The following is a 13432-nucleotide window of genomic DNA, read 5'->3' as shown; positions in this document are numbered from 1 at the left end:
AGATACTGCATGTAGTACTATTGCTATTGTCATGTGTGATCCTGACGGCAACGTGGTCGAAATGTAAGTGAAGCCTAACCTAATCATCTCTTGTGTAACTGCACTAAACCAGTCCCTGCCAAAGGCAGTTACAGTATGTTTACATTCTATCCTTTGAACAGAGGAAATAATCTCGCACATTTTGAGTAAAGTATACCCTTTGTGTCTGATACCAACTTTTCCTTGATACACAGAGGATCTCAACATCCTCCCTTGTAGTGTCAGTTAATTTAGTTGCTCGGCGAGGTGACAACATCAATACCTGATTGACAGACGTAGTATATGTTTTGGCCAAACGAAGTTGTTCGTTTCAACTGGTCTGAGCTTTTCTACTTTTATGTTCATGTTCAAATTTCAATCATACTTTGCCTAGTTTGTCCACAAAATCCAGTGAGCCTTGTAAGCCTAGTTTGTGTTTTATAGTTTTTTGTCTTTTTGTTGATAGAGTTTGTGCCTGTATTTTTTTTCTCGGAAAGGGCTCGTGCTTGTTTTGTTTTTTAATAACAAAATTAAAAAGGTTGTCCCTGTTAGTCATACTCATATCGAATAATCATGCGTGATGAATTCTAGGTTGATGTGAAGCGTGTAATTTGCACTGATTTATTAGTTAATTAACTTTCAAAAATCCAACTGAAAAATATTTTTTAAAAATCTCTGGTGCATTTGTCATCCTCTGGTCCCTAAGGCCCAACGCTCCTCAGACATGCATTTTCATCTTCCAGTCAACGAATCCTGCTCTTTCTCTTGGATTCTCAACTCACTTTTTCTACCACCACGGTCTAAGAAGCTGGAATCATTGAGGGTACTCCTAATGCTTGGCTCTCACAGTAGCATGGTATCATTGGCAAAATGCCAAGGTGGCATTGTATTTAAAGAAAAGAGAGAGAGGGGAGTTGTATGATAGTGGAGATATGGCTCTTGGCTGGTTTTCCTATGCAGTGTAATATACTTTTGTGTGACATATCTCCGTATTTTTCACTCCTTACCTTCTCTTCCGAATTACGCCACAAGATTGAGATATAAATATAACCCCTGAATTAATTAAATGCAATATCATTTAGATACAATATGTAAGATATAATGCATTGTGGTGTTTGTCTCTAAAGCAAATCTACTACCCACAAGGTTGCGCGTAGTGTGCATAGTATCATAGATAACCTCATTTACTGTTTTGTACGACACATATTAACACGCCATTTATTATACTATGGTATCATATCATGATATCGAATCATTTCTTCCTTCATTTAATTGTATGACACCTCATCTAAATTGCCTAGTGTACATGCATGATACTTCATATGATACTCCAACTATGGGAAGTCTAAAGCGTTAAGACCCAATACATTGGGAGTGCCCTTATGGGACACACCCTCAACGGCCTGTACCCCGAAACATTTGCTTCCAGCAAACCATTAATGATGGGTAACGTTTGCCTTAAAAACATACGGCACACATTACACGTCCATGATATTCAACATCCCACGCCAGCAGGGCCTCCCTGCATTAAATCTCCCTATAGTACGCCGGGTATATTGGTGTTCATGTGTGTGTATCCTCAACGAAATTGTGTATGGCATCCATTCCCAGTCCAGACATAATGGTAAAAATATAAGGAGCATTTGTTATCGGTGCAAAACATCATGCTCGTCATTATAATCGCTAGTTTCATATTTTTTTGGTCACAAGGGTGTTTTCTTATCATCTATTACTATGTTTGTAATAGCATGTACATGTGTTCACAAGACTATTGGCTTAGCTTCTCATTTCTGAATTTGTAGAAGCTTGAGCTCGTCGGGGTTAAGTGGAATCTTGTCGCCCAACATTGCGAAGTTGACAACACTACAATGACTGTAAGATCAAGCATCAATTACTTATGGAATATATGATTTTTTCCTCATGAAAATGGTATATTGATAGATATTCATTAAAAATGGTTTTACTATCGTTATTGTCATATATCTTCGGTTCAGGTTTTTAGATGATAATAATACAACTGGAGAAATAACACAGGAGATTGGGAATCTTTTAAGTTTGACAACTCTTAAACTTGAAAATAATCAATTCAATGGCTCAATATCCGATTTTCTTGAGCGCATTTCGAAACTGCAAAATTTGTAAGTCAGACCATGACTTGCTTTATCTCTTAGTATTACAATTAACTAATAAACATAAGGGTGTGGTAACTTCAATAGGGTTCTCAGCCAAAATCCTCTAAGTGGAAATATTCCAATCTCTTTGTCAAATATATTCCATCATTGAATTCCATGCTTATACAATAAGAAAAATGACTGAATGTTATTGTTGTCATTGCAAGCCTTGTATTTATTTTAATAAGCAAATAACCACTTAAATTGTGGTTTACACTTAATGTCATGCAAAGGAAACATAAAAAATACAAGTAATCCAGAAACCTACATGACAATCTATATGGAACCCAACATTCGGATTGAAAAACACATGCTTGCATTTCATACTTAACATTTATTAATAAGCGGATCAAGAAAATCCACCATAAAGGTGGTTCTCGGAAGCATTGGTGGAGCAATAGTTGTTGTTGCTATGTTTGCTCTAATCTTGCGAAGCATGCCTTGCCGATGTGATTTATTTTTTATGTTCCAAGTTAGTTAGGATTAGGGGTAAAGTATTTTTGTTAATGCATGTTTACCATATTGAAATTTTCACCATGAAAATATTTTTTTCATCTATTATAGAGGAATTCTACAAAGAAAGGCTTTTTTATCAACTAAGGACATGATAAACATGTAAATTAAATTCAACATGAGCATTGTCTCAACCTAGACCTTGGGCCGACACAATAATTCTCATTGCATCATCTCATGATTGCAGCAAGAAATTTGAGTAAAGAAAATTTTCTTGGCAAGGGCTCTTTAACTGAGGTTTACAAAGGAGTTCTTCCAGGCCGAGACAATAAGGCGGTTGCCATCAAACAAATGGTTAAAGTAGAAAATTATAGACATGACAGGGCTTTCAAATAAGAAGCTAAAGTTATAAGTGTGGCTGTCCATGGGAACTTACTAAAATTGATAGGGTATTGCATGGCACAAGGGAGTGCTTCTTGGTTTAGAAAGTAATATCACATTGTAGATTCTTTTCTTATATATTTTTCTATGCACATATCTTGTTGATGGCTTTTGCTCAGTTGAAATATTCAGTCTATTAGTCTTGGCAGACACAATGTCTTATTTTTGTGGATGATGAAATATAAATCTCTGACATCGTCAAAAGTAAAGATAATTGAATTATCTCTACTTGTATGAGACACAAAATAATAACAAGAAAGTCATTCTTGGATAATATTATATCATTATAGTTTGCTTCGAACTATCGTCGATGAAACTAATGAAATCACATAAATATGAGGGTATAAAACTAAATGAACCAACATTGGATTGGAAAGAAGAATGAAAATTGCTCTTGGCACTGCCCTTGGTTTGGGATACCTTCATGATAACTGTAACTCCCTGATTATCCACGGTAATATCAAGGTTGTCAATGTCCCGCTCGATGGAAATTTTGAAGTTGTGCTAGGATACTTTGGACTGCCAAAGTTAATGGACCAAGGGAAGGAAATAATGACGATAGAGAGATCCAGGGAACATTGGGCTACATGGCTCTAGAGTACAGGAAAGACATCAACGAAAACCGACATAAATGGATATAGTGTATTGGTGTTAGAAATTGTGACAGGAAAGGGTCCAGGCTTCCATGGTAATGTAAGATTCTCTATCCTACTTTTATTTACAAGTACTTGTGAAAACAAGAAAAATGATATTAATTTAGCTCATGAAATTGGAGTTGTAGAAGCAATTTTATGCTGAGTTTTTGCACGGGCTAGTTATATAATATTAACGCCCATCAATAACTACAGATGTAGTTCGAGTTGAAGTTTTCCAAGAAAACAATGTATTAAATACTTTGTGATCTGACTAAAACGACAAACCATGAGCCAAAAGTAAGAAAGAATTAATTCACATGATTTAGTTCACACAATTTTAATTGATTTCAGTAGGATAATAATTATTAATTTGTCTGATAAAACTGGAAAAAATGTCGACACGGACACATGAGATTAGGGATTAGCACTTGAGAGGTTTCTTTCTGTTGAGAGTTTAGGGCTTTTGGTATGATAGGGCTTTAGTCCCGTATAAGGTCACTCCGACTTTTATCTAAGTATGTTAAGAGTCCAAGTCTATTAGGAGTGCTTTTAAGAGTTTCTTACCTTTCAAGTCATTGTAAACTATGGTTATATATTCATAGAGATTGTTACTTCAAAAATCAAGTAATGAATTAAACCCAAAGTAATCTGAGTCACAGTCTGATTGTTGTTGTTATCAATCCCTAACTCCGGGACGCCACACGATCTCCGGTCGAGCACCTATACAACCTGAGACCAGGGACGGAGGCTATGTCATCCTCGAGTTCTAAAACTTTATTTGTTAGAATGATAGTATTATCTACTTAGGCACCTTAGAGAACATGTGAAGTAGTGCTCTCTTTGTGGAAATGGTCACCCAGAAAAATAAGTGAGATATTTTGAAATTTGTAGAGGCTAAAGAAAACTCTTTTAAAATGATACAGTCATTGTTAAATTTAGTCACATGTGGCCTAGATACTACACACCATGTTGCTGAAACAAATTCTTAGTTTTTGCTCATAAGATAAATTGTTAGATATGTTCTATTTTTACTCTGTACATTGGTGAATACACATAGTTTGCTAGACTGTCATGATCTCCAATACAGATTTTTTACCACTTATTTTCAAATTTGTATGTTCACACAAAATAATTAAAAAATGTATTTAGTTTTTTAGATTTATCATACAAATTAATAATTGTTATCATACTGAAATCAATTAAAATTGTGCAAGCTAAATCATGTAAATCAATTCTTTCTTACTTTTGGCTCCTGTTTTGTTGTTTTGGTCATATCGTAAAGTATTTAATAATTGTTTTCTTGGAAAAATTTGCTCGAACTACATCTGTAATAATTGATGAACTGTAATATTATATAACTAGCCTGTGTGGAAAAACTCAGCATGAAATCGCTTCTACTACTCCGATTTCACAAACTAAATTAATATCATTTTCCTCATGTTTACACTAGTACTTGTAAATAAAAATAGGATAGAGAAGCTTAGATTAACATGGAAGTCTGAACCCTTTCCCGTCACAATCTCTAATATCAAGACACCATATCCATATATGTCGATTTTTGTTGATGTCTTTCCTGTACTCTAGAGCCATGTAGCCCAATGTTCCCGGGATCTCTATCATCATTATTTCCTTCCCTTGGTCCATTAACTTTGGCAGTCCAAAGTCTCCAAACACAACTTCAAAATTTCCATCAAGTAGGACATTGGTAGCCTTGATATCACCATGGATAATCGAGGGGTTGCAGTTATCATGAAGGTATTCCAAACCACGAGCAATGCCAAGAGCAATTTTCATTCTTCTTGTTCAATCAAATGTTGGTTTATTTGGTTTTAAACCTGCATATCTATGTGATTATTTAAACTAGAAGAAAGTCTCAAATTCTCCATGAAAGGATAAACCAAGAAGTGATCCCTTGGTGCCATGCAATACTCAATCAATTTTAGTAAGTTCTTGTGGATAGTCACACTTATAACTTCAGCCTCTCATTTGAAAGCCATATCATGTCCATGATTCTCTACTTTAGCCAATCGTTTGACGACAATCGCTTTATTGTCTCGGCCTGGAAGAACTCCTTTGTAAATCTTAGTGAAAGAGCCCTTTCCAAGATTTTTTAACTCAAATTTATTTTTGCAATCATGAGATGGTGCAACAAGAATTATTGTGCCGACCCAAGATCTGGCTTAGAGCATGCTCATCTTAAATTTAATTTACATGTTTATCATGTCCTTAGTTGAAAAAAGCCTTTCTTTGTGGAATTCCACTAAAATAGATGGGAAATTATTTTCGTGGTGAAAATTTCAATACAGTAAACATGCATGAACAAAAATAATTTTACCCCTAATGCTAACTAACCCGGAACATCAAAACACAAATCACTCCAGCAAGGCATTCTTCGCAAGATTAGAAAACACATAGCAACACGGAGAACTATTGCTCCACCAATGCTTCTGAGAACCACCTTTATGGTGGATTTTCTTGATCCACCTATTAATAAATGTTTAGTATGAAATGCAAACATGTGTTTTTCAATCCGAATGTTGGGTTCCATATCGATTTTCGTGTAGGTTTCTGGATTACTTGTATTGTTGATGTTTCCTTTGCATGACATTAAGTGTGAACCACAATTTAAGTGGTTGACGGTATAGCTAGAAGCCTAGAACCACATGATTACACTCATTATGTTAATTGCAGGAGTGCATAAAATTCCTTATTCAATGTAATATAGAAATTGTATAGAGGTTGTCTCAACTAATTCGGATTGGAGAGATTATTAAAGTTCAGGTAGGCCATACTTTTATAGGGACACATGTAGTTGTTCAGGTATTTTACCACTAAGATTGTTTTATGCCAGATTGTTACAAAACACAAACCATAGATCATCACATAATTGAGTTCAAATGGTCTTATTCGCTTATTAAAATGAATACAAGGCTTGCAATGACAACAATAACATTTAGTCAGTTTTCTGCTTATATCAGCATGGAAAGGAAAACTTACATGGAATTCAAAAATGTAATATTTGACAAAGAGATTAGAATATTTCCACTTAGAAGATTTTGGCTCAGATCCTTATTGAAGTTACCACACCCTTATGTTTGTTAGTGTACCGTAATTCTAAGAGATAACACAAGTCATAGTCTGCCTTATAGATTTTGCAGTTCTGAAAAGCGGCCAAGAGAATCGGATATTGAGCCACTGAATTGATTATTTTCAAGTTTAAGATTTGTCAGACTTGAAAGATTCCCAATCTCCTATGGTATTCCTTCAATTATATTGTTATCATCTAAAAACCTGAAATGAAGATATGTGACAATAACGATAACAAAACCATTTTTATTGGAGATCTATCTGTACACCATTTTCATGAGGAACAAATCATAGATTTCATAACTAATTAATGCTTGATCTTGCAGGCATTATTGTGTTGTCAAATTCGCAATGCTGGGCGAGAAGATTCCACGTAACTCTACGAGCTCAAGCTTCTACAAATTAAGAAACAAGAAGCTAAGCCAATAGTCTTGTGAACACACAGGTACGTGCTATTGCAAACTTAGCAATAGATGATAAGCAAACACCCTTGTGGACCGTAAATTATATGAAAACTAGCGATTATAATGACGGGCATGATGTTTTGGCACCGATAACATATGCTCTCTATATCTTGCCATTAAGTATGGACTGGTAATGCATGCCATTGACATTTTCATTGAGGATACACGCACATAAACACCAATATACTTGGCGTACTATAGGGAGATTTAATGTGAGGGACCCTAGCGTGGGATGTTGAATATATATCATGGATGCGTAACGTATGTCGTATGTTTTTAAGGCAAAAGTTACCCATGGTTACTGGTTTGTTCGAAGCAAATGTTTCTTGGTACATACGAGGGTTTATCTCATATGGGCACTCCCAATATATTGGGTCTTAATGCTTTAGACCTCCCGTAGTTGGAGTATCATATGAAGTATCATGCATGCCGACTAGACAATTTAGATGGGATGACATACAACTAAATAAGGAAAGAAGGATATAATATTATGACATGACATTATAATATCTCTCTACTCCTATGGAGTTGGTATTTTCGCCTCACATCCCATCCTCCTCCCACCGCTCCTATATTTCGCCTGACTGTATTCCACGCCCACCTTTCACAGCATCCAACTTTGGCCGGCACGTTAACCCAACGCACGCTCTGGACCTCGATCCCGATGACATAAGGGTCTTGCCGTCGCCTGCACCTCCTCGACGCCCACACGCCGCCGTCCTCTCCTCATAGCCAGCGACTACCAGCCTCTGGACCAAGACCCCCTACCGCCCCCAAATTGCCATTCCCTCCTCTCGAACCTTGGCGCCGCCATCTCCGAGACCGCCGCCACACGGGAGGCACCTCTGCACTTTGTCATGACCTCCTACACGGTGTTGTCAAGGCGTCGAGCACCACGCGTGCAACGGCGATTCTGTCCCATGGAATCATGGATGAATCTCAGGGCAGAGGTGGCCGCTTGTGGACGACCTCAGGGCAGTGGGGAGATGATCTGACGCTGGGAATCGGGCAACCTCCACCGGATCCGCGGTTCGGCTGTCCGCATACAGGCGACCGAAATCCCACTAGATCCTCCTCGCTGCTGCGTGAATCTCATCCCGCCAGATCCTCATCGCCATTGTCCGGAGGCCCGGCGAGGGGACGCGATAGTGGGCCTCATTACCAACCACACCTGCAACGCCTCGGAGACGGCGACACTGTCGATGCCCGATCATCTTGATTTGCGTTGGCTTAGGAATATTTCTTAAATATAAGTGTTGAATCATCACCTGAGTTTCTGCACCTGAGCTCAAATGAGCTCGGGTGAACAGTAAAATCAAAACTAAATCAAAAAAATTTAAAAAAATCCAATTTTTTTTGAAGAAACATTGACAAAAGTTCTAAGTGCTTGCAAAAATTCGCCATGAAATCACATTTCTAAAAGGCGTGGCAAAAAAAAAACAAAATCAGTACTCTGAAAAAGCTACTTTCAAAAGCATTTTGGAGCACTGAATTTGTTTTTTTTTGCCACGCTTTACAGGAATGTGATTTCATGATGAATTTTTGCAAGCACTTAGAACTTTTGTCAATGTTTCTCCCAAAAAAAAATTGGAATTTTTTGATTTTTTTTGATTTTTTGATTTTACTGTTCACCGAGCTCAAATGAGCTCGGGAACAGAAAGGCACTTTCGCACCTGGAGCTGCTAGTATGAGATTTTTCAGGGTAGGAGATATCAGACTCCATGGCAATGGCCGATGGCTATTGTTTGAATTTCTCACAAGCCATGAGAAAATCGGGGTTTAACACTGCCTAAATTGTGTTACACCCTATGCTCATGATCTGGTGACAGTTTGAACTATTATTGGTAGCATAATTACACATTGCACCTCTTTTGTTATGGCGATGAATTGCTTTGATCTTTGTTTTGTAGTACGGGACAAGAATGGCTTCAACGGCAGCATCTTGAATCATCAAAGTTGTGTGAATTCCCTCTTGCTTGGGAATTGTATTTTAGCATAGAGCAATAGCACTACACTGCTGAACGTTTTCTTGAACAGAAGCCATCTGAACTTAGTTTGAGCTCTCATGTTGTTAAATGAAGCTTGATTTTTAGTAAGCTGAACAATGTTTCTGATTTCCTAATTTAACAGGATATTTTCAGTTCTGTTCGTATTGTTCTAATTAATCAGTTATTTTACACTATTATGTAATGGGCATGCTTATATATCAAGTGATTACAGCATCTTTATTATTTTTGTCACGACTATTTCCTTCCTCAGATTGCTGATCCACGGTCCTCCTGCAGATTCCAATGCTGACTTGAATCCTGTTAGGAGTTGATCAAGATAATCCACTGTGTTGTGATGCAATCACTGATTAATTGGTGTGGAATGTAGTGCTCTATTTGAGAGAGAGAGAGAGAGAGAGAGAGAGAGAGAGATGTGACCAGTAATGCATTCATTGTTCACGCTTCTCTGGCCAGCTCATATGTGGTTATCGAAGCAGGAAAAGTTCTTAAGAAGGACTCTAATTGCTACGGACCTCGAGATTTCAGATGCTTCTTACTATTGTATATTGCCGTTGACACTGGACTTGCTATTCCTGTAAGAGGTACATTGGAATCGCTGTTCATCTAGAGGAGTCAGTGCCAATTCTACGTCGGAATAATGCAATGTTAATGATTGGAGGTGATGCTTTTCTCTTCCATGCCTAAATTGTCTTTAGTATATGTCCATATAAATAAAAGGGAAAAATATATTTCCCGTCCCTCAATTTTTTTTAAAGTACAAAAATGGTCTCTCAACTTTAAAACCAGCAAAGCTTAGTCCCTGAACTTTTAAAATCGGATAAGTTTAGTCCCTCATACCGCTTTCAAGTGGTTTCCTACCGACATGCACATGATTTTGACTAAAACCAAACACGTCATACATGTTTGACCGGTCTTTGGTCCATGTGGCAATATTTCTCTTTCCTTTCATCTATCTAAAGTGTGTACCATTTCATCGAGCACATAGCATGCAATGTCTGCATGTACACAGTCGTGCTTGCTGCAGCTTGCCACGACCGATTATCACCAACGACTGACAAGCCACGCCCCATTTTGGGCTGCCCTGCGCGCCTCGCCGCACCACACCTCCCCGGCCACCTCAGCGACGTGTACATGAGGCCGCGCATGCATGGTACTTTTTTTTTTTTGACGAGTACATGCATGGTACATTGGTACAAGCTCCAGATGTTGAAGATGCTCCTGATAGCAGCCCAGGCATGATTGCACGAACGTGGAGGAGCGGGGGTCATGCTTGTGGGTGGATATGAGGTTCAGGATACAAGCCCATCTACAGCACACGGCCGTTGTTGCCGAGTAGACCAGCGCCATGCAACGGCCTCTGCACCTCAGGCCTCCGCGGGGCCGAGGAAGCGAGGATCCTCCACGGGGCTGCTGCCATAGATGCGCCCATGACCTCCATTGTCGTGCCTGCGCTGGAAATTGTCGACGTGCGACAACTCGCCTCCGTCTCACCACATGCTGGAGCGCCGCCGTCGCCGTCATGCAACAAATCGCCCGTCTCCTCCGCCACTGGATGGAGCGCCAAGGAGGGTGCAGCCAGCAGGAAAAGCACGGGGCGCCTCACTCCGTGTCGTACCTGTCTCCAGTGTTGCCGGCTGTGCTTTACATGGACTGTTCAATACCGCTTTGCCATGCCACGTCATAGATAAACCAGGTTTGACCGAGGCAGGAACTAACTTTATCCGGTTTTGAAAGTTGAGAGACTAAAATTTACTGGTTTTGGAGTTGTGGGACCATCTCTATACTTCCAAAAGAATTAAGGAACAAAAAATATACTTATTCCTAAATAAAATTGCAGTGTTCCAATTATTGAATCTTCGATCAAGTGGTTGTTTAATTCATATATAACACAATTGTTAAATTAATTAGTTTTTTTAGCTATATTATAGTTTGAGCTGAGGGCTTCTTCAGTGGCGGAGCTTCGTGTAGACCAACGGGGGCAATGCCCCCCCCCCCCCCCCCCCCCCCCCCCCCCCCCCCAAATTAACTTTTACAACCATTGTAGAATATGCTCTATTTTAGGCCCAACTAGCTAGTGTTTAAACTAGAGATTAGCCCCTCCTCTCCTGTTAATTTGCCTACCTTCAGCTGATGGCCCCATCTTGGATTATGCTCAAGCTCCGTCACTGGGCTTCTTACAATTTTTACTGCTGCTAATTTGCACTTCTACTAGATTCATTTTTTCACATGAGTTAGTTTAGAGCAGGGTATTTCGTAAATGAGTTTATGTAACTTTTCTATCCGAGAGTGGATATGTTCTGTGTGCTAGATGGATTGACTCCTACCAAACACTGATCCCAAGCAGAACTACAATCTGTCCATGGATTACCTGCAGGCCTGCATTCTAACCAACAACATTGGGCAGTGAGCGAGATGGGCGAGCGGCGACCAGGGAACACGCGGAGTGGTGCGACCGCGCAAGAGGTGACAGGGAGCCGGCGGAGACTGCCAGTGGTGAGCGGTCGGCACCAGTGGCGAGCAGGCAATCACCGCGACGGCCGAGCGGACAGGGCGAATAGGTGCCACGAACTGCACCTCAATTGGAATATAGTAAAGAATTGATATGAGAACGATGCATACGTGTGACCATCAACTGAATTGTTGTGTTTTGTGTGCTTGTGTTTGCAACCAGCCAAATCAATCAGCCAAGGACTATTATGTGCGCGATTGTGTTAGTAATGGGTATCTCTGAAGAATATTTCTCATGATGCCACCGTAGCATGGCAGACCTTGTAAGTGCCACGAACAACATGATATTCTTCTTTCTACTTTAATTCCTTGATTTGAAAAATAATTTGCTCTGCGCGTGTAGGAACATATAGGTCGGGCAAACGAAACTTCGGCATCTTGATCAATCAAGCGAAGTTTTTAAGCGTACATACAAGTAACTTTGCAATCAAGTGCTGTTGTTGCTTTTCCAGTTTCACTAATTGCTAGCCAACGTCAAGGTTCATATTCATTTTTATTGTATAGATGGAACGATATTGTCTATATATGGACACAAGACGGTACTCATGTAATACTCGGACACTTGCAACATGCCATTGCTAAATTAATCTCTACCATACTTCTCCATAACATCCACTGCGGTAAGGTTGTTTCAGTTTAATTTAGCAACACTTTGCATGGTCTAGATAGCTAAGGTTCTAAATAAGCTATTGCTTATTTTCATCATTTCAAAATGATTTCGTGAAGTTTTTGTTCCCATCTATAAGATCAATCATCCTTTTTCCTTTATTTTTTCCTTTCCGAGGTCAGCTTGTGTCTAGGGCACATCTAGATGTGCTCTAGTTATTGCACATCTAAGTGAGTGAATCAAGTATAAAGAGAAAAAGGAAAAAGAGAAAGAAAATATTCATACGAATCTCAATGTAAGATTAATGATATATAATTTAGATGTGCAATACTTATGGCACATCTAGATGTACTTTAGCAAAACTGTTAAATGATAATTCATTGAACTCAAATATGCCCTCCTCTCTGGCGACACTGGGGCGACTCCCACGCGGCTTCCCCCCACCCCCCTTCTCGTCGCGCCGCCGCCGGCGAAGCCCGGAGGGCTCCAATGATGGCGGCGGCGGGGCGGTTCCCTGGGCAGCCCCCACCCAGTTCTCCCGGCCTCCATGGCATGGCGGCGACCCGGCGATGCGAGCTCCCAATCTGTGGGCTTTGGCGGCGGGGTGTGGTGGTGGTCCTTGGTGGGCGGCTGGCAAGGGCTGGCGACGCCGAGGGGCCCAGGTGCTGTCGGGGCGGGGCTGTGGCGGCAGGGGCTGGCGGCCCAGATCTGGGTGCTGCGAGACTGTTGCTGCCTCCGTGGTCGTCCTTGCCGCGGGCGGTGCAGCACCTGCTGCTTCCGGCATGTGTAGCGGTGGTGGATGGCATGGTCTTCCGGTGGAGGCACCAATCCGAGAGCAGGTCCGCTCCGTCCTCAAGCTATGTGTCAGGATGCCCAAAGGGTTGGACTTTTCCCAGCTTTGCCTGCCGTTGAGGGATGATCCATTGGCAGGGGTGCCACGGCATCGTCCCGGCCTCCCGTTTGGTGGCGGTGTGCTATCGGGGAGCTCGCTTTGCCCGGGAGGGGCATGGCGGGGCGGTGGTGACCAAATCTAGCCGAC

At 40.4% G+C, this 13432-nt stretch overlaps 1 pseudogene; it reads right to left on the bottom strand.

Annotated features, from left to right (window-relative positions):
* Positions 1–1898: 1898 nt before the first annotated feature.
* On the bottom strand, positions 1899–8083 carry LOC125507131 (annotated as a pseudogene).
* Positions 8084–13432: the final 5349 nt, after the last annotated feature.

The sequence above is a fragment of the Triticum urartu genome, chromosome 5, assembly GCF_003073215.2.
Source record: "Triticum urartu cultivar G1812 chromosome 5, Tu2.1, whole genome shotgun sequence".
Taxonomy (NCBI): Eukaryota; Viridiplantae; Streptophyta; class Magnoliopsida; order Poales; family Poaceae; genus Triticum; species Triticum urartu.
Note: the sequence above shows the minus strand (reverse complement) of the source record. Positions and strands in the feature narration are given on the sequence as shown.